Source organism: Empidonax traillii, unplaced genomic scaffold (assembly GCF_003031625.1).
Source record: "Empidonax traillii isolate 1590-97213 ecotype Southwest subspecies unplaced genomic scaffold, ASM303162v1 scaffold32:size1966603, whole genome shotgun sequence".
Lineage (NCBI taxonomy): Eukaryota > Metazoa > Chordata > Aves > Passeriformes > Tyrannidae > Empidonax > Empidonax traillii.
In genome coordinates, this window is record NW_020955225.1 from 374695 (window position 1) to 397662 (window position 22968).

Genomic DNA, 22968 nt, shown 5'->3' on the forward strand with positions numbered 1-22968 from the left:
TCCTAGATATATTAATACTGTGGATCTGTGTGTTTTTTTTTTCCCTTGCTCTTGTTCTGTTTCGGTAACTCCTTCTCCCGCTGCCCGTTTCAATGTCAGGCACCTCGGTGACATCACACCTACTGCTTTATGCAAGCGATGGGTTTATAAGCAAGGTCTGAGACTTACATTAATTTTATAAAAATACACTGAATTACTCAGGGACACATTTAACATGTAAATGCTTCTCTGAAATGTTTCTGAAACTCTGCTAGCATGAAAGTTGACGATTAAAGAAATACATCTCCCTAATTTCTGTGACTGTTGCCAAAGTTTTCCCGTAGGGAAGTGCAGGATCTGATTTGATGATACAGCCTGTAGATACAGTCTGATGGTTTCTGCTCTCCTTTCAACTAGTGATTTAAGATCTGGAAACGCTGAAGTAGTAAATGTTTAAAACTTGTGTTTCACAACTCTTGTTTTTTCTCCCTCTGACAAAGACTTATGGCTATGATAGGAAGAGGGAATGGGTGAGACAGGGAGCGGTGGGGAGGGAGGCAGGTGAGGAGCCAAGGGATGCTCTGAAGGGGTCTGAAAGGAGCAGCGGGTAAGCCAGAGCCCTGGCAAAGGCTGGAGATAAGGCAGGAGCAGTACGAGGGGGCTCTACCAGGGCAGGAACGTGTCTGAGCACAGCCAGAGCTCTCAGCTGAGGAACACACGTGTTGAATGTGCTTAAGCACAAGCTCTCCCTGCCCTGTTTTGAAAACACTGTATTTTTACCTGTTGAAGAAAAACAAATCCTGGTACATTTCCCCAAATATTTACTGAAACGTCACTCAGCCTTTGTTTATGTCTCATGGAAGCGCCGCTGGTTCCAAGAACCTGATGATACCCATGTGTTTTGCGTTCAGTGTTTCAGGTGTGAAGCTTGAGGAGTGTTACCAGCACACCTGAAACTTCGTTCAGGGGTTGTGACTTAAGGCTAATTGTGTTCCATCGTGCTAATTAAATGCTTTGTATGTCATTTTATTTACAGATTATTATTTCCCTTGATCAGTCCATACTTACTGGAGAGAACGTTGGATAAAAACAGCTAAATACATGAGTAATCTAATTATTTGTGTTTGCTGTGAAGTGACCTGGGAGGCACTGCAGTGTTACCAAACAAAGCAGATGTGGTAGAACTGTTAAAGCCACGCACACAGGATTTAGTTCTGTACCTGAAAAGTAAACACTTGGAAAAAATGTGATCTTCAGAAGCATTACTTTCAACTGGGAATATTACGTTGCTTTCGTAATAAATATTTTTTTTAATTTCTAGGGATTTGTATATATGTATTTGGATACTGTAGAAATGCTGCATTAAACTCATGAGCTGCCAGAAAAAGCAGTAAGAAATGCTGGGTATCATTATTTTCACTGTTAGTTGACTTCTGAAAGTCATCATCTCTTGTGTTAGTGCACACTTGTAGCTTTTTTATTTTTTTTAATTGGAATGCAAACCATACATTATTATATGACTGAAAAAAAGAGAAATTCTGTTTCTACTGCTTACTCTATTGCCTTTTTTTTTTTGTTTGAGTTTGTCTTCAGAGCTCATAAGACCTGCAGAGAAATACCCCCGTGAGCGAAAGTTGTTTGGTGTGTTTGTGTTCTGTGTATAACAGCAGTTACCTGTATCCAGCAGCTTTGACCTGAGTGCTTTTTTACTACGTTCACATTTACTGTTTAATTTTTCATTCACATGTAAACAAAATGTTCCTGCAATGTTTAGCCGTCATCGTGCAGTCTAATTGGGAAGCAGGGCTCGTAAAACTGAAACTAACTGTTCGTTTCATTGCAGGTCGTACCTTGCAGTGAGTAGTGAGTACAACATCTTGACAAAAATCTAGCTCCTGATTGGCAATACCTTACAGGGTTACTTAAATTAGGGACACGTGCTTAAATTTAGTAGTAAAGCATAACATTTCTGTAAAATAATAAAAAAAAAAACTGTAATGAGGATTTATTTAAAAATGAAATTTAGAACTGTAGTGAGGACATACTTATGATTGCAAATATGTCAGTCCTCTAAAACAGGATTATATGAGTACGATCATACCCTCCTCTCCAGGGTTCTCTATTTGATGGATGCTGCTGGCCACTGAAAAAGCATGGTGTTGGTCTGGATTATTCAGGGAATAGTCAGAATACTTTCCAGAAAACAGCATTTCAGTGCATGGCATATTTTTTTAAGATTTAAAGCTAATATTTTGTACTGCTTTGGCTATTCACAAACAATAAAAGGCTTTAGGAATTAATTTAAACAGTAAATGCAGACATTTTATTTTATGAGATTAGGAGGGTCTAGTCATGTTGTCTATTAAAAGCTACCTTCTAGTCAGCAATACTCTGTCTTTTATTAGGAGACTGATGTCAAGATTATAATTAAAGCAATCCGGTCGTGTAGCTCTGCTCGGAGCTTCCTGTGTATTGATAGCAGTTGTGGACATCTGATTATACATAAACTTCCTTGACTAGGTAAATACTTAGCTTGCATTCAGACTTGGCCAAACTTGTGAATTTCAGAGGTTGCTAGCATTTTAAAATAAATAAAGATCAGTTTCTCAGTTTGCTTCTCTTCCTTGGAGAGGAGGCTCGCTTCAAATACTCTGGAGAGAGATCAGTAGCACAGTGGATTCTGCTTGAGGTGCAGAAAGGAATTTTCCCTCTTTCTGAGCAGAGGAGTTACACTCTTGGAAAAATCCCTCTTTCTTTCTGGACATCTTGAAAGTCTATGCTTGTTTAAAACTCCTAAAATGCTTGAATATTTTCATCAGATGCATATCTAATCTGGAGAACCCTTGATTAAAATTCCCTTCTTTCTTCGTAGCACTAGAGCTCTCCCCATTTGAAGTGTAACTTGCTTTTCCTCTAAAATGGAGTATTTGTGTGTTTCCTGCATGTGGATATGCATAATACATATGTAATTTTCTACTGAGACTTCTACAACTGAAAAATACTGTGTTTTTGTAGCAAAGACAAAAAAGCTAAACAATTAGGTATTAATGATATTCTCGTTGCATATTCAAAAGGTCTTTGCAAGCATTTCTTCTCCTTTTTTTCTTTTCACCATTTCAACCTGCAGAACTCTTCACTGTCACTTCAAATCACACAATTCTACGAAGATAAAACAACATTTAAACTCATTTGCTTTGGGAGGAAAATTGAGCATTTGCACCCAATAAGCCTGATTGTGGAACTGCATGCAAATTGTGTTTTGATTTATCTCTTTTGCACTTTTTTCCATTTGAATTGATCTTGCATTAATTTTGCCAAGCGGCTCTGTGAGGCTGCAGATGTTGCCCTGTGTTTAATAAATCAATGAGACAGATCTGAATGAATCACTTCAGATGGATTCTCTGCTCGGTTTGATGTCTAGATGTTATTCTTAGCTTGTTATCATGACAGATGCATTAATGTTCCCATACACTGCCAGCAATGTCAAAGAGATTGAAGCTTTTAAAGTGGCGGTATCCCCTTTTCCCCTTCTGTTGGAATAACTAAATTGCCTTTAGGAATAGGTCAAAATATAAATTTGATCGTGGCATCATTGTGGGGAAGCTGCTAAACTTCTGATCGCATTATAACACAAAGTCAGGCAAATGCAGGTTCTTAGAGAATGATTAATTATTCCCAAATAGTGGAGATCAATATTAAAATCTAAACATAGGATAGCTCCTTAATAGAGTAACCACTTTCTCAGCATTAATATTTCATTGTAATAGGAATGATCCGAATAAATAATATAAGACTAGAACATGTTAAAAGTGTTGCTATAAATAGAATATCATTGTGTCCAAATTGATTACAGGCTGAAGAAAGGCTTTTTCTCTCTTTTTGGTTGGTTTTTTTTTACCTCATTAATAATTTTCTTTTAAAGTTAAGTATGTCTGGATTCAACATCTGTTAGATTTAAAGTACTTATTTATTATGTTCCTGTTCCTACTTAACATTTGAGGCCAGATATGTTAGAAGAGTTGTTGATCACCGTTACTTTTGGATCAGTTCAGTCTGGTATCCATTATCTTGGAGCAGAACCTGTGGAGCACAAATCATTAAGGAGGCTGGAATGTGTCTTTGTGGAACAGTTTTAAATTCTAGAAAACATTGCACAAAGTGTAAAGGACTCTGCCACGAATAATGAAGATCTATTTCCCACGTAGGCTATACACAGTTTTTATTGGCTTTATTCAGTAGTGTTTATTAAACCACTCGTGGTCTTTGTTTTTCTTCAGAGGATAGACCGGTGTTTTGTGCAATCATTTTGTTAAACCTGATTTCTGTGACGCTTTTATTTTAATGTTAAAAATTATCAGGAGTGTTCTTTTCCTAATCTCTTCCCCAAGCAGAAGAACTTTGACTTTTTGTCGTTAAGGCTTCTGAGAATAAATTGGAGAAACTGGCTGTAACAGATCTAGATTTATGTTGGCATTCTTGGTATTCTTGCTCCAGTAGTTCCAATTTGATAAAGGAAACAATATATGTAATAGAAATTCACAGTTTATTCAAATGAGTTTAAGCTTTAGCATTGTTATATTTGCCTTTCTCTCACCAATATATCAATGTGTGGCAATACCATTATGCTCAGAAAGGCTCCAGAAGGGACCAGCTCTGGGGATGGGGAGTTATTCTCACACTGGGGCTGGGTTTGTGCACTGCTTTTAAGGGCAGTGAAAATCAACTTTGGTGGGACTGAGGAGCAAAGGAAAAAACACTGAATTAGAGAATCACATCTTGTTGTATTTCAGTGGCCTTGGAGTGAGAAACTGGTCTCTATCTACTGTATGAGTTTTGCAGAAAATATTTCAATGAGCTGTGTGAGCTGTTTTGGAGAATTGCCCTGTTTATTTCCTTGCTCACAGGCTGGAATTGGCCTCGTGTAAGGGCTGTTTGTCAGGATCAATATTCAAAAGGGGTTGAAATCTGGGCTTTAAAGTCCCTGTTTTGACTTTGCTGAGGTGAACCTCCCTTTCATGCCAGGGGCAGTTTGCCAGAACGAGGGCAAAGAACTTAAAAATGTTTCTAGGATCTGAGCCCTTCTTCTCACAGGTGGGACATATTTACTGAAAATCTGCTTTTGAAGGAATTATGTGTTACTGTGGTTTTGGGTCTGATCTTGTGCTTCCCGAATGTAGGATCTTTAATCCCTTTGGTGTCTTTTCCAGAAATCGTAATTTTGGATTTTCTGAAGTTGGGCACAAAATTATCCAGATCTTTAAAATACCTAGGGGGATTCCCATCTATTTCCTTTTGCAAGTCCTTCGTGTGATTATCAGTGTAATAAGAGCCTGTGGGTGTATGGAAATGCATAATTTTCACGATTATTTACATAAACAACACGAATAACAAACCCAAACATAAGGAGGCTGTTTCAGAGTTCCTGCTGTCTGTGGTGTGTTCCTTTGGTGTGTGCCAAGGCAGGGGTTTTATATGTTACAGTTAACCCTGCATTCCCAAGCACAAGTGTGTTAGTTAATACTGATTCTTAGTGATTTAGGTTTATCCTGCTTGATATTAGAACTGTCCCTCGGGGTACGTGCTTTTGATCTTTGTTCCCTCTTGGAAAAGCAGGGTTACCCAAAGGGACTCAGTAATAGGGTTTCCCCCTCTCCCTCTACTCTCCAGCCTGTGGGAAATACCGATACCTACTCACTAATGCACTTTGATACCTGCCCCAGAAGGTTCCCATATCCGAGTCCTGTAAACCAGAAATTTGTTTGCGTTCCTTTATTTTTGGGAGCGCAGCCGTGTTGTTGTTTTGTGCCTGCATATAAAGTTTATTGTCACTGGCAGGCGTGGGGAGATTATATTTCCTTGTCAGTACATCTTGACCTGCTGAGCCCATTTTGCTCATTAAAATAGATTGTGTCAGAGCCTTTCTTGACTCCCTCACAAATACCACCTCTCCAAAAAGTGAGAGCTGAGCCCAGTTAAAGGGCTCGCTTTATTACTTGTACAGTGGCTTTGGGTGTGATGTTCAGCAGTGTATATTGTTCATATGATAAGGTATAAAATGTTCAATTGCAATTGTGTCTGATGTTATCAAGTTTCTGGAAATTGATATCTGGTACCAGCATTTAACCTACATCCATCCAGTCTGCCTGCTATCTATGGGATGGGTTAAAAAGAAAAAGTAGTATTGATCTGTCGCTGGATTAAAGTTTGAAATCGGCAACAGCACGAGCACAAAAGGCTTTTTTATGATTTCTCAGCTTGCCATTGATCTACCAGTTTTATTGCATTCATTATTTATTAAAAGAATTTGCAAGCTAAACATAACGTTAAGCTAGTTTGCACACAGGGACTGCACTTAGGAAATTGGATGGAAATTGCATTAGAGATGAACATCTGTGCTATTTTTCCACTCGTGTGTTTATGGGTTTGTATAAAAGGTGTATTGGATTAACAGTTATAACCATTATAGCTTGCAGCAATATGTTAGAACCCCAAGCATTTAGTAGTTATTTAAGAGGGAGAGTCTTTTTTTCTTACACTAAAAAGTATGGTAATGCCACGACAAACAGAGCTTTTATTGGATTATTCTTTATTAATGGGCTTTTTACTAGTAATGTGTAAAACTTGAGGTATCTTGCTATATTATGCATCTGGTTTATTATCTGTGCTACATAAAGCTGCATTAATATTGCCATTAATTGAAGGTTTCTAGTGACAGGATTAGTTAAGGATTTGGCATGTAGCACTGAAGTATTGTAATGTGTCTTACAGTGTACAATAGGAATGTAAGTATTGAAAAGATCCTTAGTAAATGTTCCTTCAGAATTTTCTCTGCAATTTAGCTTTTTTTTTTTTCTGTCCTTCTTAGGCTGGTTGCCTTCTGTGATGCATCATATCATTGAATCAGGTGAAAATCTTAACTATTTTGAAATATTTTTCCACTTTAGTTAACAGTTCAGTTGCCCTTAACACTTGTGTAGTTATGTGTGACATACAAAGTGTAGGGTAGACCTGGAATTTTGAGGTCACCTCCTGTAATGATTTTTAAGTTTTTTTTTTTTTACCTCTGCTCTTTCTATAAAGCAGATTATTTTCCTTGAATATCTGATGGTTAAATAGGGAGAAACACAGGAAAAATGACTTTGGGGGCTTTGGAGGAGAAAAGCACGTTTTTTAGAATCAAGATGTTCCCTCTTTATTTGGTCTACAAGTAAGTGCTGGTTATGACTGAAATGCACTGAAATATGTCATGTTTTGCATCATCAGAGCACTTGCAGTTGTTCTGTTCAAGACTCGACTCAACACATCTCACCGGTTTGTGGGACTGTTGAGGGTTTCCCGTGCTTGAGGACAGAAATGTGCTCCATGGCAGGAGGTTGTGCTTCCCCCTTGGAATGCCACGTCTGCATTCCTTTTGTCTCTGGTAGGGTGGCAGTATTTTGAGCAGTACTTTAACTCTCGTTTTGAGTTAAAAGAGTCTCAGTGGTGGTTTTCCACATTGTTTTGCTTTCAGTGTTCTTTGTCTTCCTCACTGTTGTCCCCAGCCACTGGCTCCCGTGATCACAGTCTTTATATTCCATCAGATAACACATTTCAACTACTCTACAAATTAAAGTGGAAGTTAGATTTAATGTAGGATTCTGCAGTTACTATATACCTATACATATGTTGTGTAATAATAATATTTACATACACACAAGTGTGTGTGTGTATATATATATATATATAAAGCAGTTTAAATTTCTGAGTTATTCTGAAGTACCTCTCTAGCCATAGAAATAAACATTTTTTTTTTTTTTTGAAAATTTGCTATAGATATTTATAAGAAAAAAAAGGATTTATAATTTAAAATAAATTTCTGGATTATTCCATTTGCTATGGACACAAACTACCATTGTTAAATGAACTGACAGGGCTCTATGAACCATCTTCGTGTCTTGACTTGAAGTTTTTAATTTTTTTTTTTAATACTTCTCACAGTCATGTAATGAGTAACATTCTCAGATTGTAATTTGATTTCGGTCCAGTCTGTGGCAAGAGAACTTTTAGCCTGGGATGCCTTTGTGGTACCTTAAATCAACAGAAAACTGGAATAGTTTTTCTCTCCTGTTTCTAAACCTCCATGAACAGTGAATTTAAACAGAACACTTTTTAGATAAAAAAGTTAATCAAAATTATTTCACAGTGTATGTGTACAGAGTTCCAAATATAATGTGTTTCACAGATGCAGAATTGCTGAGGTCAGCACGCTTGAATTCATCTTGGTGCACCTGAGTCATGGCTGTCCCTGTCTCTAAACTGGAAAGTTGTGGGTTTGATGGATGGACCATTAGGTGGATGAGGAATTGTCTGGATGGTTGTGGTGAACAGCTTGGTACCCCAGTGGTGAGCAGGGAGGAATGGTGCCCTCATGGGTTGGGGTTGGGACCGGCTCTGTTAAACATCTGTCAGTGCCATGGGCAGTGGGACTGGGGGCATCCTCAGCGGGTTTACTGACATCCCCTGGCTGTGTGGTGCTGTCACGCGCTGCAGGGAAGGGATGGATCCAGAGGGGCCTGGACAGGCTGGAAAGGTGGGACTGTGCAAACACCCTGAAGTTTGGCCAGGCCAACTGCAAGTTCCTGTGCCTGGTCAGGGCAGCCCCAAACACAGGCTGGGTGGAGAATGGATTGAGAGCAGCCCTGAGGAGGAAGCCTTGGGGGTGTTGGTGCCTGAGAAGCTCCACATGACCCAGCAATGTTTCTGGCAGCCCAGAAACCGCCCCCTGTGCGGGGCTGCGTCAAAGAACTGTGGACAGCAGGCCGAGGGAGATGGTTCTCCTGCTCTGTCACTCTCCTGAGACCCCACCTGCAGAGCTGCCAACAAAAGAAGGACCTGGAGCTGCTGGAGCAAGTCCAGAGGAGACCACGGAGATGCTCCAAGGAAAGGCTCTCCAGAACCCCTCTGCTCTGGAGCCACACTGGGAGAGCTGGGGGTGTTCATTGGAGAAGAGAAGGCTCTGGGAGACCCAAAAGCCACTTCCAGTGCCTAAAAGGGCTCCAGGAGAGCTGGAGAGGGACCTGGGACGAGATGGAGGGACAGGACAATAGGAAATAGATTCTTGCTGCCAGAGGACAGGGTTAGGTGGGATATTGGGAAGGAATTCTTGGCTGTGAGGGTAGGGAGGCCCTAGCCCAGACTGTTCAGAGAAGCTGTGGCTGCCCCATCCCTGGAAGTGTTCAAGGCCAGGTTGGACGGGGCTTGGAGCATCCTGGGATAATGGAAGATGTCCCTGTCCATGGCAGGAGGTGGAATGAGGTGCTCTCTAAGGTCTCTTTCAACCAATCTCTTGTGGAATTCCATGATCTGGAGCAATTTCTGTGTAAGCAGGGTCAGGCAGAGCTTATTGTCCAGAGCTGTTGCCAGATAGATTTTAAGTAGTTGCAGGGATTGAAACTCTCAGCCTTTCTGGGCAACCACTTTGCAGAACATAAAGAACTGTGCTGTGGAAGGAAGATTTTATTGGAATGACTGGATGACGTGGGAGTTGCTGGAGGTGGGAGTAGGTGTCCCAGGCAGCCCCTGCCCTGGTCCCTTGGCAGGTCCATGTGGAATCGACTGTGTCATGTTCAGATTGTGCCATCTCTGCATCTCAGATGATTTCCTGAAATCCTGTGTGTGTGTGTCCTGAGGAATAGATTTGTCTTATTCCCCACTGCTACCCGAGAAGAACATTTGTATATTTGTAATTAAAAAAATAAAAAAGCTCCTGGCACAGCCGTTGTGCCAGTAGGGGGATTTAGTTACTTATATGTTACAGTAATTTAAGAGTTACTAATTAAGAAAATAAAGCTAGTTGAAAAAAAATACTTTGAACTTAATTTAGAACCTCTGATCAGAATATTTAAAATATTCTACATTATACTTTTTCTTACACATGTAGCAGTTTTTGCCTAGTACGAGTTTTCTGGTGCTAGCTCATAAACTGTTTTGATGACAGTTAATCAGAGAATGTCCTGTGTCTGTGAAACGTTCTCCCTGTTGTTTTTTGAGGCTGATGAAGGCATCTCTCTGCTGCTGCAGGTGTCTGCAGCTGCCTGCTCTCCTCTCCTAACTGTTGTGTGCTGAAGGAGAGCAATTTTCTAAAGAGCTTCTGAGAGAATTCTGAAAAATAGAAGCAGGAAAAAAAGTCAAGTCTTTCCAGTGAGACCTAAAATACATGTTTAAAAAAAAGAAAAACCAAAACCCCTCCTCCAAACTCTCTCCCCTCAAAAGAGCACAAGAGAACCAGGTAGTAAAATGCTGATGGTCAGGGAAGAGCAGAGTATGGATGCTGAAACAGGACCCAAGGTAATGAACTCTGTGTGTTCTCTTCCCTCTGTTGTATGAGGTTGTTGCTGGAAGATGTATTTATTTGTATGTTTGGGGAGTTTTTGTCTTGTAAAGCTTTGTTTGTAAAGAGGGTTTTTTTGTATGGCAGTTGATGTATCTGATTGGTGACTTATCAAAGTATCTCGAGTTGAGCATCTCAGGAAGGGTTTGGCCAGAATTCTTGCTACAATCTGCTGCAAACCTGGCTCACTCTCATCATCAGCAGTGCTTAGGAGGGTTAATTGATCCTGCTGTCCTGCACTGGAACCAAGATTCCTTGTCTCACATCAGAACCAGAATCACTGTCATTTTTTTCTGCTCTTTTTTAATAAATTGCCTTACTTGTTTTACAGCCGATTTTTGGTTCAAACAAATCTTGTTTCTACCTGCTGGAACTCAGGAATGTTTCTCTTCTGCAGTTTGATGACCTGCCCTTCTCTTGCACGTTAACCTAGAGGGGTTTCTGGTCATCCACTTACCTTGCCCTTTTTAATATGCTTTCTTCAAAGTTTTAGTTTTGTTTCCCCCCTCCAATCCCCTAACCAGCAGCCCTCTAGCAAACTGTTACATCTTAGTTATTAGTTCTTAAAACTTTATGACTTTAGCTTTTAATCTTACTGACTGAAAAATTAACTCTTTATTACACTGAGGGAATTTGTATTCATGTTGGTGAGGAAGCAAACAAAAAAAATATTGGTGACATATTTATTATGGTCATCTGTACTAATTAGTGACTGCAAGAGTATGGGATTATTTTAAATACATTTTTGAGACCTCATATTCTCTTAGTGAAGATCAGTTGAGTTCTTAATGCTGGTGTATTCTGATCCAGACAGAAACTCTTCGTAAGAACTCTTTTTAATTCATTCATGTGAAGTTCCTGACAGTATAAACTCCATATTTTTGTTGTTTTTCTAAACTTGGCTATTAATAGGACCTTAAATGCCTGGCAGGGCTGAGCATCTTTGCTGCTCTGTCTGGCTTGTAAGGCAGGTAAGGGGCTTATTCTACCAGCACTGCATTTGATTTAAATAGTGTGTTGTATTAGGATCTGAATGGGCCTGTTCTGTGACAATTACTTCCCACATCCTTTGCTGTCACAGGTACTTTTCCCATCATCCAGACTGACCTGTCATTGACAATAACAACAGAATAACTAAATACCCAAATAGCAGGCACCACTTTCAGGTTTCATTTGCTCTGTTGAAATGGTCATTGAGTTGTCTTTCAAGTTTTAAAAGTGTCTTTTAAACTCAAGAAGCTTAAGATTCTTGACTGTACTTTGATATTGGTGTTTGGGGCTGCTGTTCACTTTTCTACCTTTTGGTTAGAAGCTCTTTGTAGTGTCTTAGGCACATGAAGTTGTTGATCTTACGATGTCACATGGTTTCTAAAATAATCCTCTTTGATATCTAGTGCTTTGAGAACTTGAGTGATAGTAGACAAATCTAAAGGCAATAGGTTGGCAAAGGGCAGTTTTATTTAAATGCTTCTGTTGATTGCTTAGTTCTGTTGTCTGACTGTGGGCAACACTGGAAACTTCCTTTTTCTGCTGTTGATTTTTCATAATATCCCATTCTGAAACTCTGGTTTCAACTGTCCTTTTTCTGAACAGATAAGAGTCTTACCTGTTAAATTCATTGTGATGCTGTTGAGGGTCTTAAAACCAATAGCAGTGGTGCTTTCTGTGCAGTCCTACAGAGGAGACTGAATGAACTCGAAGGCCTTGGATCTCCCGTGAAGGAGGAGATGGCTTTGTCCTTTTGACCTCCTTGCAGGTGAAATTCTGCAATGGGACTGTTGTAGAACCAGAGTCTTCCAGCTGAGTTCTGTGGTTTTGGATCACCGGCCCAGAAAGCATCCAAACCTCAGTGCACATCCACGAGTCGATCTGTGAATTGCCTTGGTCCACGTCAGGAAACGTTCTGTGCAAAGTTGCAAGTGGGAAATGGGTTGTATTTAGCTGAATATCTCACATTTGGATATTTTGGAATATTCTTTTTTTTCCATTGAGGGAAGTGTGTGCCAGTGGTGATGAATAAAAAATATTTTCAGTAGAGTGAATATGATAAACTTATGACTCTGCATATATTCTACATCGCTGATCTTCAGAAATCCTTACTTAAGCATAATTATAGTTCATATATTTGAGACTATCTGGATTTCTGTTCGTTGAGGGGGGGTTAATAAGTCTAAGTGGAGGTGAACTGCGTGTAGAGAGTAATGAAAAGCAGTGCTATGCATCTTAACAGTTTAAAAAGTAGTAAACTGGTAATTATTATGTATTTAATAAGCATGCTCATTTCATAAAGTTTACAGTATCATAAGTAGCACCCTGGCTATTCAGTAAGCTCTTGATTTATTGTTGCACGTAAAATTCAGAAGGCACTGAAAGCATGAAGGGCAAACCACCAAGTACCTGTATTTCTGAATACTCTACAGGCTTAAGTGATGGTCAGTGCTTAGTACTTCACACATGCACCTCACTTTTCTGGGAATCCTCTGCACTCTTTGAACGGGAATGGCCCTTGGTGGACTGTTTATTGCTCACTCTGGTTTTGGTGGAAAATTCGGCCTTGTGTGTCATTTAGACTTTGTGACACATGTAGCCTCCCAGGGCCTAATGACTTGTCTGCAGATGGGCTGTTATTTATTACAGTCATGTAGAATAAAATTGATTGTCTTCTAAAATTAATTTTTCATTTGCCTCCAGCTCTGCTTTAATAGAGGACACACAGTTGCCTGTTTGCAGAAATACTGTTTAATCACATTAATATCTCAGCCCCCCAGGCTGGTGAAGATAATTGTACAAACGAACAGCAAAATCTGTATCTTTAACTTCTTTTTATGATTAAATTATGCAAATGACTTATCTCCTGCCCTTCCAAGCACTAATCATCTAATTAGGAATGATGTGTTAAAGGGATGGTTTTGAATCAGGAGAAGGGGAGAATGGAGGAAGCAGAAAATGGGACCTGACAATGAAACTGCTGAAGGTACTGTAGTGGTACAAGATAAATCTGTGTATGCATTCAAAAAGCAATAATAAAGCCTTGTTGTGCTATTTCTAGTCCTGCTTTAGTGATGTTTTTCATAAGAGGATAATTCTTCTGTCCAATCTTTGCCCATAATTTTCCATATTAACTTTAAATTCAATTATTAAGGTTCAAGAATTGACTCACTGAGTACTTTATCTTCCAGTTCTTGTAAACAAGATAGTGCGAGTGTCTCTGTATGTGGCTTCACTAGTAGAATGTCTGAAAGACAGAACACATTTATTTGTAGTTTAAACAAAGTGCTTTCACTGTACTGCTGGATGTCCCGAGCCTGTCAGGTTTTTTTATTAATGCATCTCAGTCTCTCTTTTTTGAATACTTAACAGCTGGTTAAAAAACTTAAAAACATTGCCTTTTAATGTAAAAATGCAAATGCCCAAGTAAAGAGAATGCTCATCTTTTTGGTTGTGTGTGGTGCCTTTATAAGCAGCTCCTCCTGCTTAAAGCACTTACCCACAGTGGGTTCAAACTATGTGTGTTATTACTCTTGCCAAAGGTACAACAAACCAGCTCCTATTGGATGATAACCCTGAGAGTTTGGTCAATAACTCTTGTTTTCCCTGGACTCAGTTGTTGATGTACTCTCTGTACACGAGTAACACGCAGTGTACCAATAAAATAAGAATATTCTAGAGACTAACTGGAATTTCAGGTATTCCTGTGGATATAAATGTATGAATATACAAAAGTCTCAATTCCTTGTGAGAAAGTATTCATGCAGGGGGTATATGAATTCATAGATACTATATATAGATAAGCAGTAGGTCCCACACTCCCCCAAAAATGTCTTACGGCGTCTGCCTCGTTCCTTAAGGAACCTCAAGTTCCCTGGCTGTGTGTAGGGCTCGTGCTCCTGTGTGTCAGACCCAGGTTTACTGATGCAAGGAGAAGATGTGAAACACTTTCGTAGAGGTAGGGATGCCCCAAGAGAAGCCAAAAGCAATAATGTCAAAATAAACCTTTTGTTAGTGCTTAGGTGTATGTCACAGGGATTTAAAAAGGAAAAAAAAAACCCTCACACAAGTGAAATTGGAAAGCAGTTAAAATGCTGGGGTAGATGGATGATTTGGCTTTTCTGTTTTGTTTTGGGATGTTTCGACATAAGGGATGCAAGTTCTGACACTGCTTCCATTTGTCTGACACAGACATAAATTGCTGGTGGAATGTTTTCATAAACACTTTGTGGATGGGGAGGCTGCATTTCTTTCTGTACCTTCCAGCAATAGGACTGAATTTAATCAGTTCGCATCTATCCTTACATGTATTTTCATCATTATCCTCCCAGATTCTTCTCCAAAGGAAAGATGAGCAGACCTTGTTGAAGAGCTCTTGCACAAAGTATTTGTGCAAGGACATGTGTGTAACTAATTCCATTACACAAGGTCTAAGTATATTTTGTAAAAATAACAGGAGACTCAAAACGACAGGATTTCTCATGGAATTAAAAGGCTCTGGGATTCACTGGAGGTTTAAATTGCAGTGAGGGCTGCCAGTGGAACTGTTTTCCTCTTAGTGGAGGAGATTCTGTGTTAATTAAGGAGCAAATAGTCCTAAACTACTTAATTTTTTTTCTTTTACATTGGCTGGATCCAGATTCCACAATAAGAGATAAAAATAGAGGCTGATGGTGTGTGGTGGCTCCGTGGAGAGAGTGGTGGACATCCAGCTGCTGTTCTTCATGTGGCTGAATTTCCCAACCCTCGTGGCTTTTGGCTGAGGTGTTTTATTCCTGTAGGACTTGTGGTACTGGGGTCAGGATGTCTGAGATGGGCATTTGCTGAGATACCATTTGTAGATGACCTTCAAAATTTCAGCAGCAGTGAGGAATCTAAAAGCCCTTGTAATCTGTGGCCTGTGTTACCCACCTGTTAGGCTTGGGCAGACTGGAAGAAGGCGATCTGTAGTAAGGACTCAGATCTCTTATTTGCGGTGTCTGCACAAGCTCAGGGCTTTATCTCACCCAGCTGCTCATTCAGATGTTTTCCTTATCTGTGCACTGGGCAGTTTCCATTGAGTAATGACATGTGACAACAGATGGTAAGATAGCCACTCATTTTATGAATTAAGTTGTTGGTCTGGCAAGAAGTTGAACTGGAGAGAATTCTTCTAAGACTTTGCAATTGATAGATACCGGTAGTGGAGCCATCTCATGATTTTTCTTTGTGTTCAGGAAGTGTTAAATCATTTAAGTTTGCTCCCATGGGTTCCTCTTGGTGGGTTTAAGTGCTGGGCTAACAGAGAATGGCCAGTTTTCTCTGCTGAGATAGATGATGGTCTCTAAAATATGTAGCAGCCTTTCAAATTGTGAAGTCTCTCAAATATGAGAGATTTTTTAGCCAATTTTGACCTCTCTGTATGCTCTCCAAGCTGCCTCTTGGCCATGCATGGCATACAGAGAAAGTGGAGATGATGTTTCAATTATTAGCATTGCTAATTGGTCTTTTACTTTATGAAGGAAAGGATTATACCCAAGTACAAGGGAGGAAAGTCAATACACAAAATACTAAACCATTATACACCTTCACTTGTATGATCTTAAAGCAAGTTCCTGTTTCAGAGGTAAGGTCCAAACCAACTGTTTCATTTGGGAGCAGTGAGAGTTCTTACAGAGGAGTGGTCGTATTTATTGATGTGGCTGATGATTTCAAATGAGTTTAGTCCAGAAATTCAAATGAATTCCTTTCTATGGTCTTATTGGGGTGATTGATAATCCTATCATGGGAATGAGGTTTTTGGCAAATATCGAGAAATAGTAGAAGATTTAAATATTTAAAGCTCCAGCTTGTCAGTGTAGGGGTGCAGTTTCTGGAATCGTGGGTAATATGGAATAAAACCCTGTTGGACGGGTTTCCTTGACTTCACAAGAATCGCGTGACCAATCTTTCTTCACCCATATGGGTGAAACTCGGGTTTGATAAACTGAAAGCAAGTCTCCCTCTTCCCACAGCAGTAGGACACACTGCTTCATCTCTTTTCCAGAGCCTAATAGTGCATGAGTGTGAAGTGACACACTGAGCATACTTGTGTGATCATTTTAATGTATTTCCATGGCTCTGCTGTTTCTTTAAAGTTATAATCTTTGATCTTGGTTTTTCAGAAATTGCTGAACTTGTACTTTTGATGACTTACAAACATTAAAGAGGTCAACTCTCTTTGCTGTGGCCCTGTGATTAACTGTCTATGACTCAGTGCTGCTCAAGCTGGGATATGCAATGGTTTTCAAATTGCAGCTCTGGGAAAGTCTGGGAAAGTGGAGAGGGGGGGAAAAAAAACCCGATGGGAATACTGGGAGGATGTACATGTCTCCTTTAAACTGTGGAGGTTGTACATAGGTTACCCTTTGAGTGTGTGTTCTGCCAAATTCATCTCTCCCGACCATATTCTGCGTGTTTTAAGAGTCAGGAGAAACAAGCAGTCATTAAAGTAATTAGTGAAGCATAAGAAGGTAAAGTTGGGATTTCAGGGCTGTACAGACACGTGGATTAATACTTTTCTAGGAAATGTTCTTGTTTCTGCAGGCTTTGATGTTTACAAACCCTTGTTACCAGCCCTGTGTCGTGGACAGCGGGGCTGGGGAAGTGCTACTCTCATGTTTTCAAGTGGATTCTTTGGCCAGTTGTGCAGTTGGTATGATTTAGTGGCTCTCCACGTGCAGAAGATACTTAATATTGTTATTAGTATCTCAGGAAATTAATGTCTAATTTTGGCAGTGGGCAGAGTGGTAGTTTGGAGGGTGGTGAGGGTGCCTCAGCTTTCCCATTAGGAAAGGGAACTTACTTACTCCCCTTTGTGGAGCGTGCTGGTACACGTGGCTTCTATTTAATTGGCTGCTGAGCTTCCAACCCTCTGCCAGGGGTGAAATAGTAACAGGGCACATCAACTTTGGATCCATTTAAATATAAACAGATCGCCTGAGGGCTCTTTATGCAGTTACCTTTCTTCAGAAAACACTGGTATTAGACAGATCGCAGCCAGATCTTGTCTCTTTACCTTTGAGATCAGAGTCGTGTCTCTAAACCTGCATAGGTAACCTGCCTGTAAAAATGTGTATCTGAATATTTAGCAAGGATATACATTACCTGCCTTGGCATTTCTAGACGTGGAGCAGTGTGATTCCTAACAAGAGGTTGTTAGAGATGATTTGGGGAGGTGTGTGGAACAAACAGAAAACCAAACAGTGGAATGTGACTGTTGGGGGAACACTTTGAAGGAATGGGAGCAGAGCTGTCCAGAAGCACTGACCATGTGATCTTGTTTTTGTTACCTTCCAACACTGAAAAATGCTCCTTTACCAGGCTAATCTATTCACCTTGGGTAAACCATTAAAGTTATTTAAAAAAGCCAAACCAAACAATCACTGTGTGTATGGAAAGTATACAATGCACACATCATAATCTAGAAGAGTAACATATATATTCCATAATGCATTCTTCTTAGGCTGGAGAGTACTCAGATTCCAGTTTATACTTTAAAAATTAATTTTTTAGGAGCGTAATAATTTTTTTTTTACATGGCAACATAAAAACTTGAAGGGGAAAGAGCATTTCCCTATAATATCTTTTTAAATAAATTTCAGATAAGTTATTTTGCTGAAGACTGTTGGAGAGAATAAGTCATTGTAAGCTGTCCACTCCCTTGAGCAGAGCAGCTGCCCTGGGAGACTTGTGGGAAGGTGCACGGAAAGCACTTTTGAGGGTTGGACAGCCTTGGGTGGTTGTGTTTGATTGTCAGACAGGACCTGGGTTGATTCCAGAAATGTAGTATGCCTGGACAAAATGATGGGTTGTTGCATGATAAATTATTATTTTTAGTATATTTAAGCTTTACTTTTATATATATACACTATTTTCATACTATATACATGTATAATTAATAATGTAAATTTAACACCTTTTAAAAAGAGTGTTCGTTAAGCATAACTAAGTTTTATTTGCATTTTCATGGCACTTAGTGTTATGGTAACCTGAGGAATTCCCCGAGGTGTTGGTTCTCCCTGGGTATTGGATGTTAAACTGCTTAAGGAGTTTAGGAATCTCAGATCTTAATTTCCAGGTAATTGAGAAAAAGCGTGAGGATCAGATATCCCCGGGGTCAGAGGAGATTCTGGTGGATATTGGGGCACGAGGAGGATTTCAGTGGGCTGGTTTGGAAAACTTAAGCCAGAGTCACTCAAGGTCAAAGCAAAGTTGGACACATCCAAGAAACAAAATGTGGAGAGGCAGCTCTTCCTCATACACTGAAAATATAGTGGTGTAGAGATGCAGCTTTACAGAACTCTGTGTATTGGGAGCTCTATTTTATTATGGGGTGAAGGGGGAAAATACTTTCCAGATTCTGCCCTTTGTTTTCATCACAACAGCATCCTTAAATTTTGCTGTAGGGAAAAGGTTTTTTTTTATCTCTTTATTCTCTTAGTACCAGCAGGCTATAGCTGGGGGTTTCTTCTTTTTCAATCCCTGTTATACCTGAGAATCAAAGGGTAAAGTATAACAGATTAATGATTTCAGTCCCTTTCTCCTAAATTAATGTTTTCAAACATTTGATTTTTTATTACAAGCAAATTCAATTGGAATTAAGCTTAAAAAATCCAACCAAGTTGAGCTTGTCACATCTGTGGCTATATAAAAATAGGACTTTGTGATATTAAAGCAACAAATTACTGGTTCATTTCTAGAGCAGGCAGAACATCTTTCTCAGTGTAGTCTGATTTTATCGTTTATAGTTCTGTGAATATCCCACATAATTTGCACTTTACAGATAATGTAGACTTCTGAAGATTTTCACCCTGGAATTTGTGTTTTGTTTTTGTGGTGAGAAGCAGAGAAATAGGGAACAACCCTCTCATCATTTATGTATCATGACCCAGCATCTCGGAGCCTTGGGCTATTATTTCAAAATCCAATATATTCAAACTTTGGCCTCAGAGAGCAGTAGGATCAGTACACAAGAACAATAGAGTGATAAATATAGATTTTTCATTAAGGAAAAGACTATATCCTGTCATTTTTGAATCAGTGTTGGAAAGAGGATCTGAGAATTCATAGCCTCCTGTAGCCTTGAGCACTATTTTTGTTGCGAAAAAGGACTTTTACCAGCCTTTCCACGTTGCTGTGAGCGAGGCAGGGCTGACACACACAAATACAATTTTAATCTATGCCAAAGGAGAGCTCCACTAACACAGTGACAGTAATTTAAGGCGAGTCAGTTTTGAGCCGTGCGTAATGAGGGGCGTGAAGTGGAGCCCCGCTCGTTCCCGGGGCTGGTTCGTGTGGAGCCACACGGATCCAGGTGCAGAGCCTTGGCTGGGGGGGTGAGCTGGAATTGTGGGAGCTGGGCTGCCTTGCTGCACGGACTGCTCTCCCACACCAGAAAGTCAGTTCCGTGGTCACGTTAAACCCGGTGTAATTGCTCTGTCGCAGATTTCTAGGGCAGCAGCGAGGTTCCTGGATGGATGGCATATGCTTCAGGCATATCCCACATAAATGTACATATGCACATGGAAACACCACCCTCACGTGGGAAGGGGGGGATCTGCTCACGTTCTAGAAATTGCTGAACTTGGAGCTGTTTAACACGTGTGATATTCTGGGAGGCTTTCGGATCCTGGAAATGCTTTTTCATTTGAACAGATTTTCACCCAATTTCCCTAAGTAGAGCAGCTGTGATAGTGTACAAACAAGCAAAATTCATGCTGAAAAGTGATTCTTGTGCCGTTTGTTTCACTCTCAAGGAGACAATTTATGTTCTCATTTTGAAGGGAACAGCCTAACGCCTGTTATCGGGGAAAGCACCGAACAGTGAAAAGTTTTGGTTTGTGCAGTAAATTTTACAAACCCGTGATTTCTCCTGGGCTCAGATGCCACCCAAGAGATGATTGACCTCATCTGTTAATAGGAGGGTCCCTACCTAAGCACAGGCAGCTCGGGTTTGAATGGAAACAGCAGTGCTGGGGAGGGGTCGGGATGTGCTCTGTACATATGTGGTGATTATATATTGCTGTTGTACCTTTTTGAAGTTTACGGAGCAGTCCTGTGTTTGATTTGGTGGGGAGGGAGGGCGGAGGTGGAATGATAAACTATGGCTTGGCTTTCCAAGCCCTGACAGGGGGATGCTTTATTCTGTATTGTTATCAATGAGGAAAATAAAATTACAAAAATAATATTATTTCAAAAGTTTCCTGCTTGCTTTTAGCTGACAGGTCTCTAAGTGGATATAGCTTTTTCCACCTGCAATCAAATGTAATAAACCATCTTCACTGCAGAAGTCAAATTCCTGGAAAAAAAAGAAGTTGGAAGCTCACACTTACACCATAAAACCTTGTTTATTGCGCCCATCAGTCTTGGAAGATATGCCCCACAATGGGCTTTGGTAAAGCCATTACAAGGTGCCGTATGAGTTCCATTTGCCTACAGTAAATAGAATGTCAGAAGTGTCAGGGGGAAATAAATATCGGGCTGGTTAAAAGGGAGCAGAGATGGCTCAAAGCATCATTGAGAGGATTGATTTATCTGGCATGCTGTAATGACTGCAGATGTGGATCTGTTATTCTAGATGAGCAATGAATTTGATGAGCTGATAACACAGGGCCAGAGAGGCCTGGTTTTAATTACTGATGAGGAATTTATTTGTGAAGCACTGTGATTTACTGAGGGTTTGTTCTGTTATTGACAGGTGACCTTGGGGCTTTTCTCTTTTGATGAATAAAAAAAGCGGCATTTTTTTAAAGGAAAACTGTTTTATCAGTGCTGTGAATACAGCGAGGTCATTTTAGATAGAGTATTGTCTTTCAAACCATCTTTATATATAATTATATTTTGCAGCAGTTGTTAATTGCCTCTCTCATTGAGATTGTTGTGTATGCTACACTTGCTGCTTGAGAGACACTAATTCTGGTGCAGATTGTTGCTAGCAAGAATATATTGAGTAGAACTTTTGTGGGGGGGATCTTAAAGCAAATAACAAAAAGTCAAATGAACCAAATGTGTATTACTGGTTGTTCAGCTTTTCAGCTGCATTATCTTATCCTGCGTGTATGACTTTTACTCTTCTGATTTTCCTTGCAGACCATGAATGGGAAAAAACAGAAAGAATTAAAAGGCCTTTTTTTTTTCCTTTCTATTTTTAAATTTTTTTTTTTTTTTAGGTAAACATATTGTCTTAACTTCAAACCAATTGTTGTTTCAAATAATTTTCATCAGGATAGATTCACTTGTTGGGCAAAAAGTTATAGAAATACCTGTTATTTTTATGCAATTATTTTACTTTTTCTCCCATAGAATATAGTTTACTTTTTGACCTGCACATACGGTGGGAATTTTAATTTTGATTTCTGTGCTTATTGCTTTTAATTCTGTGCTGCACTTGCAAATTGACATCAGGATAAATCAAAGTAGTTTTTTTTTGGACTGTATACAGGTACTAGAGATGTTTTCCAGTTTGTATTTGTATACAAATATCCAGTTTGTATTTGTATACAAACGTTTACTCTTAGGAAAATTATTTTTTTTTGACAAAAGCTAAATTGGAAGTTGTTTGGACTCAGCATTTTGTAGATGGTGAGCATACATGACAATTTTATGGTATACTGGGGAGAGGAAGGCATTGGATCAAGTTCCTGCCTCTTCACTTGCCCCATTTCCGCCACAGTGAAAGTGCATCTGGTACTATGAGGGGGTTTTTCATTTGTTCTAAACCCATGATTTTTTTTTTCGAAAAGCACTTTTTTTTGTTTTTTTTTTTTTTAGTCTTTCTTAGACTTACTTGAATTTTGTTGGAATTTTTCATATTAGTCCAAGCCAGATTAGAATTGGAGATGAAGGAAAGGTGAGGAGAGTTAGGAAGAAAGAAAAGAGGAAGAATGTTCCTTCATTTTTTACATGAAGACACAACTTCTTGAGATAATAAAGGGGGGAAAAAAAGGAACAAAGATCTCTTGATTAAATGCAGGATGACAAAGCCCAAACCAAATGCACCAAAAAACCCAACCTTGTTGAAGCGAACACCTCCCCTTCCCTGTCATGTAGTTTTGTTCCCTTACTCTCCCCTTGCTTTTTCTGTGGGATTTTCCATGGAAAGGGAGCAGTTAGTTAATTATGAATAACATGTATCTTATTATAAAAATACAGTCTTTAGCTCTAGGGATTGTATTTCAATTAAATGCATCTGACAATTGTAGATCTACTCATGACTTAAAGATCACAATTAAGCAAACTGCAGTTAATAAGAGTATTAGATAATGTTCCATTTTACAGGTTTAGTGGGTTTAGGTTTGGTGGGTTTTTTTTTTTGTTTTTTTTTTTTTTTTTTTTTTTTTTTTTTTTTTTTTTTTTTTTTTTTTTTTTTTTTTTTTTTTTTTTTTTTTTTTTTTTTTTTTTTTTTTTTTTTTTTTTTTTTTTGTAAAACCAGTGTGTTTTTAAACCAATTAAGTGTATTTCAGCTGTAAAACTGCTTAAGTTACAACAAAAAATCTGTCTCCACTTTTTTGTGGGACTTACTTCAGAGTATTACACAGGACTTGTTAATATGAATGAAGTGAAGGGATATCCATTGTATGGGTTTAGAACAAGGATTTGGACATTTCCATACA

At 39.3% G+C, this 22968-nt stretch overlaps 1 protein-coding gene across 3 annotated transcripts in view; it reads left to right on the top strand.

The window, feature by feature from the left end:
• DACH2 (dachshund family transcription factor 2) overlaps positions 1-22968 on the top strand; it is a 244306-nt gene that overhangs the window by 1408 nt on the left and 219930 nt on the right. The gene's annotated exons all lie outside the window — the stretch shown is intronic.